Source organism: Pan troglodytes, chromosome 7, assembly GCF_028858775.2.
Source record: "Pan troglodytes isolate AG18354 chromosome 7, NHGRI_mPanTro3-v2.0_pri, whole genome shotgun sequence".
NCBI classification, from domain to species: domain Eukaryota; kingdom Metazoa; phylum Chordata; class Mammalia; order Primates; family Hominidae; genus Pan; species Pan troglodytes.
In genome coordinates, this window is record NC_072405.2 from 89574943 (window position 1) to 89580942 (window position 6000).

Consider the following 6000-nt stretch of genomic DNA (forward strand, 5'->3'; position numbering starts at 1 on the left):
ATTCCCACAAAGCTACTTTGGTTCCTATATCATTGCCTGCATAATGTTTCCATGGGCAAGAGCCTGTAGCTTCCTTCTTGGCCATCTTGCTAACCTCATGACCCTATTTTTGCAATGTTGAGGTCTCTCACAGCTATGTGTGTTGCTGGCCATTGCACTGGGCCATTCTGCTCCACCCGATGTGGCTGGAAATGCAGCATCTGGGGAGGGGGGTGCTTGATTAGGCTGCAATAGCTCATTCCAACCAACAGGCAAGGAATGTGCCATTGTTGGTTAGAAGATCAGCGGGGCTGTTGAGCAGAGCGCTTATAGGTGACCTCTCCATGTGGCTTGAGTCTGTCACAGCATGGTGGCTGGATTCTGGGAGCCAGAATTCCAGGAGCAAGCATTTCTAAGAGGAAAAAATGAGGAGCTGTCATACAAAAAAAGGTAAATATAATTATTTTTAAGAGATAGAGTTGGGAGGTCCTAGGCCAGCCCTTACATGTCTGCAACTGGTATGTCTCACTGTGGACCACCCATGAAACCCCAAAGCCTCTCAGAATGTAGTATGAAAGCCACTGCCTGAGTTAAGACCTCTAGATTTAGATGTCATTCAGATTTCTCACACAAAGGTGGGAATGCAGTAAGGTCACACTAAAGCCACCTGTAGTTTAGTCCCTCTGTGCAGCACTTCTGAAACCATGGCTTCACTTCCTGTGGCCATGATAGCTGAGGATGACTTGGTATTTGTGAACACCCTCTTCTTCCACTTGCTCTGTGCCCCAGCCTTTCCAAGGAGTTCCCACGGGGCTCCCCGCTGCCCTGGGTCCTCTCCCACTTGTGAGTGGGCCCCACCAGGGCTCTGTAGTGGCTTTTTTTTTGCTACTTCTGAGCCAGTGGAGTCACCTCTGCTGTTGTATCCTTTTCCTCTCATACTTTGTACCTCAGACCTTGTAGGAAGTGGGAACAAACATTTTCCATGTCCATTTTTCTCTATTGTGAAGGCCACAGGGTCGGGCTGGTTTGCACTCTTTTCTCTTTAAAAGCAGAGCTTTTGCTTGTTCATTGGTTTTTAAGGGCCTTGCTTTTCATCACAGCTCTGCTTCCTTAGACTTTGGCACAAAACCCAAAGGGGCTGAGCAGGAAACATACCTGACTCCTCCTTCCCCGGGATACCCTTGAGAGCCTTTTCCTTCCGCTCTCAACTGTTGACCTCACACCAAGCTTGTACTTCTTGTACCTCTATCCCTCCACCCTTTCCCTTCATGATTTCCTTCCCAATCTTCCTTCCCTATGAACAATGGCCTTTATTTGACCAGCAGCTCAAGGGGCTTAGTCTTTCCAAATAGATCTCCGCACCAGCTGACCCTATGAGATGCTCCCGTGAAACCCCCTGGGCTTTAATGAGCAATGATCAGGGCAGCAGGTCCCTACTGGTCCCTTGACCATGCTCAGGCAGATCTGAACTTCCTGGGCCTGAGCAGTGAGGCCCAGCTCTGGAACCCTGTTACACTGTGATGAGTGAAAGGAAGCTAGAGAGAGTCGTTGGCACTCCTGAGAACAGAAGCTAGGCAGCCAGATACCCATCTGATAATGGGTTGTATCCTGGCTTACTGGGAAGAGAAGTTTATTGTAGACTCTACTTGCTAGGTGTCCACTCAAATAAAGGCAAAAGAGATGTTTACAGCCCTTGCCTCTTGAAATGGAAGAGTCACCTAGTTATTCTGTCTCTAAAACCCTATTATCTCTTGTGTTCTTGAAAACCTTGGCTTCATTTCCTAATTCCAAATTCCTCACATTCATCTCAGATCCTCCTTACCTATACATGCCCCTTGGACCTCATTTTCTGGCAAACTACCCTGGGCTCACCAGCTTCGGCTCCAGTTTTCATAGCCATCTCTCCTTCATCACTGACTGTTTGGCACCTATCCCAGCCAGGGTGAGCTTCTACTGCTGCAGAATCAGAAAGGAAAGGGGACATTTTACAGCATGGAGACTATGATGGTTAATATTGACTATCAACTTGATTGGATTGAAGGATGCAAATTATTGTTCCTGGGTGTGTCGGTGGAGGTGTTAGCAAAGGAGATTAACCTTTGAGTCAGTGGACTGGGAGAGGCAGACCCACCTGCAATCTGGGTGGGCACCATCTAGTCAGCTGCCAGTGTAGCTAGAATAAAACAGGCAGAAGAACATGGAAGGACTAGACTGGGTGAGTCTTCTGACCTTCATCTTTCTCCCGTGCTGGATGCTTCCTGCCCTCGAACATCGGACTTCAAGTTCTTTAGCTTTTGGGCTCTTGGGCTTACACCAGTGGTTTGCCAGGGGCTCTTGGGCCTTCAGCCATAGACTAAAGGCTGCACTGTCGGCTTCATTACTTTTGAGGTTTTGGGACTCAGATTGGCTTCCTTGCACCTCACCTTGCCTATGGTCTATTGTGGGACTTCATTTTGTGATCACGTAAGTCAATACTGCTTAATAAACTCCCCTTCATATATACATCTATCCTATTAGTTCTGTCCCTTTAGAGAACCCTGACTAATACAGAGACCCTCATTGTGTACCACAGGTGTGAATTCCATTCTGTTGTTAATATTCCCTTTCTGGAAACAGTTTATTTACCACATATTGCTTATGGTAACTAACACAAGCACACCTATTCCAGATAAGCTTTTGTAGATTTAGGGGCGATCCCAGCCTAGAATGGGGCAGGGCAAGACAAAGTAGTCCTGTAATACCTGTCCAAAGTGTCTGGCCCTAAGATGGTGGGAAAATCATGCCACTATTGAATACATATGCTGTCACCTACCCATCTCCACCTGTAGCAGACATCGCTCATCTGTCATAATATTTTTTCTGGTCGAGCACAAATTTAGCCTCAGCATCTTTCTCATCTTAGGACCACAGCAACAGCATGCAATGAAATTTGACATGTAAAAGAAATCTTATTTTCCATTTCTGAAATATAATGGAGATGAGTTTAATTAATCAGAGTGAAGAGGGTAAGGGAATGGCTGATTAGAACAGCCTGTGAAAGAGGAGGAAGGAGAGGAGGTAAAAAGAAAATGGGAAAGCCAAGCTGGGCTGAAGGGGGCAAAAGGTCCCCAGGAGATAATGATGGAAATGTCCCTGCTGGGGAAACAAGTATGGATTAAGAACCTCTACCTGGAATAATTGATATTTGGGAATATCAATTTTTTGTGGATAGAGATGCTAGGATAGCAACCATAACCAGAAATCAAAGCAATTTTGCCTGGGTTCCTAGCCAAGAAAAGATTCTATTTCTTTAGGGGTGAAGGGGGTTAGCAGAGAAGTTAAGTCTGACTCAAGAAGTGGGAGCAATGGAGGGTGAGGAGGGACCACTGTCCAACTGGAGGTCAGAGCTTAGATAGATGTGCACAGGTACCTTAAAGGAGGGATGCCTGTAGGAGTGCAGAACAGATTTTAGGTGCTTACTGAAAAATGTGTCACTTTACTTGTGATTTCACTAGTTATTCATAAATTGGACTACAGAATTTCTTCACACATTTTCAACAGTGTGCTCATGTACATCAATTGGATTGTAGGGGACAGAGTAAGGGTGGGTCTATGAATCTAGAGGTGCAGTTTTCAGAGTGAAGAAACCAGTCCTGTAAGTCTTTAGCTGATGGTCACACATTTCTCATAATGGAAAGTGAGGAGAAATCACATGTGAATGTACCTGGAGGACTTGCCGTCTGGGGGCTCCCCCAGGAATGTTGAGTTTTGTCATGACAGAGTGTGAGATTTTGGCTCTTCCCACCAAAGGGGCCCCCTCCTATCACCTTCTCCTGTGACTGTTCTGAAACATAATGAAGCTTCTGGTGACTTGTGCTATTCCCACCCTATTCCAGTTTAAGCTCTGGTTTTGCAATATTTTGGCACACATGATACCATGACTTAGGCTAAGAATAGTGTCTGTCTAACTGGGCTAAGCAGATTCCAGGGAGCTTTACAACTAGTTACTGCTGATATGTTAATAATGCTTTGAAAAGGAAGGATGTGGCATGAAGGTTTATGTTAATTCCAGTTAATTAACCGAGTGATCTGGGAGGACTTCCTCCTTTTTTCTCTCACTGTTTCTTACATGAAAGAGGCATGGATCTGCCTTTGCTAGTCAAACGTATGACTGATTTGCTGAGTGTCATTGATTCAACCCCCATAACCTCTCGCTTCACTTCCTTCCTCTCTATTCTCTCTGCTGGACCCACATCAGGTTTTCATGACCTCTTACTTGGTTCCTTATAAATCCTCCAGGGGATCTCCACCTCTCTTCTCCTTTTAGGCTATTTTATAAACTTCCCTCAGGCCATTATTCTTAAACCATCATTTTTAAAAAGCTTTAGTTTATTTTTAATTGACACATAATAATTGTACATATTTATGGGGTATGGTGTGGTGTTGTAATACATGTATACATGTGTAATGATCAAATCAGGGTAATTGGCATATCTATCATCTCAAACACTCATCATTTCTTTGTGGTGAGAACATTCAAAATTCGCTCTTCTAGATATTTTGAAATGTACATTATTGTTAACTATATCACCCTATTATGTAATAACATACCTTAATGTATTCCTCCTAACTGTAACATGTACCCATTGACCAGCTTCTCCCCATCCTTCCCTCCCTACTTTCCCCAGCCTCTGGTAGCCACTATTCTACTATGTACTTTTATGAAAGCAACTTTTTTAGATTTCACATGTGAGTGAAATGAGGCAGTATATGTCCTTCTGTGCCCGGTTTCTTTGACTTAATGTCCTCTAGTTTCATCCATATTGTCGCAAATGATAGGATTTCATTCCTTTGAATCACTGAAGAACATTCCATTAGGTATCTGTACCACATTTTCTTTCTGCATTCATCCACTGGTGGACATTTAGGTTGATTCCATATCTCGGCTATTGTGAATCATGCTGCAATAAACATGGGAGTGCAGATGCCTCTTTGATATACTAATTTCATTTCTGTTTTAAACTATAATTTTGATTATTTTATTCCCTCTCTCAAAAGCCTTCGTTGGCTCCTTGGGGAGTATAGAATCAAGAGTTCAGACATCTTTGCCCAGCATTCTAAACTCTTCAGAGCTGGAACCAAATTCTCCTTCACAGACTCTTTTTAAGTGAAACTGAGCTACTTACTCTTCCTCATAAATAATACATATGTTCTTGTCTCCTCACCTTATGTTATTCCCTTCCTTGAACCAGGCTACCACCTTTAAGTGTTTAACTTACAAATTTTTTTTTCACTGAACCAGTGTTTCTCACCCTTGGTTACACAATAAATCACCTGGGCAATTAAAAAAAAATCCCAATGTCCAAGCGTTACACCAGCGCAATTCAATCAGAACCTTCAATCAGAGGTTGGACCTGGGCATTAGGATCTTTTAAATGATGTTAAAATATATAGATAACATAAAGTTTGCCAATTTAACCATTTTTAGAGTACAGTGGCATTAAATACATTCACATGTTGTGCAACCATCGTTACCATCTATATCCAGAACTTTTAATCATCCCAAACATAAACTTTCTACCCATTAAACAACACCTCCCCCATTCCCCCTCTTCTCCCCAACCCCTGGTAACCACTGTTTTACATTCTGTCTCTATTTGAGAATTCGACTATCCTAGGTACCTCATAACAGTGGAATTCTATCATATTTGTCCTTTCGTGACTTATTTCTCTTACTGCGATGTTTTCAAGGTTCACCCATGTTACAACATGTATCAGAATTCCCTTCCTTCTTGAGGCTCAATATTATCCCATTGTATGTGTAGACCACATTTGCTTATCTATTAATTTGTTCATGAACACTTGCTTTTTCCCCCACCTGTTAGCTATTGTGAATAATGTTGCTCTAAAGATGGGTTTACAAATAACTGTTTGAGTCCCTGTTTTCAATTCTTTTGTGTATATACGCCAAAAGTGAAATTGGCAGATCATATGGTAATTCTATGTTTAATTTTCTGAGGAACCTGCATCAGTATCTTCTGA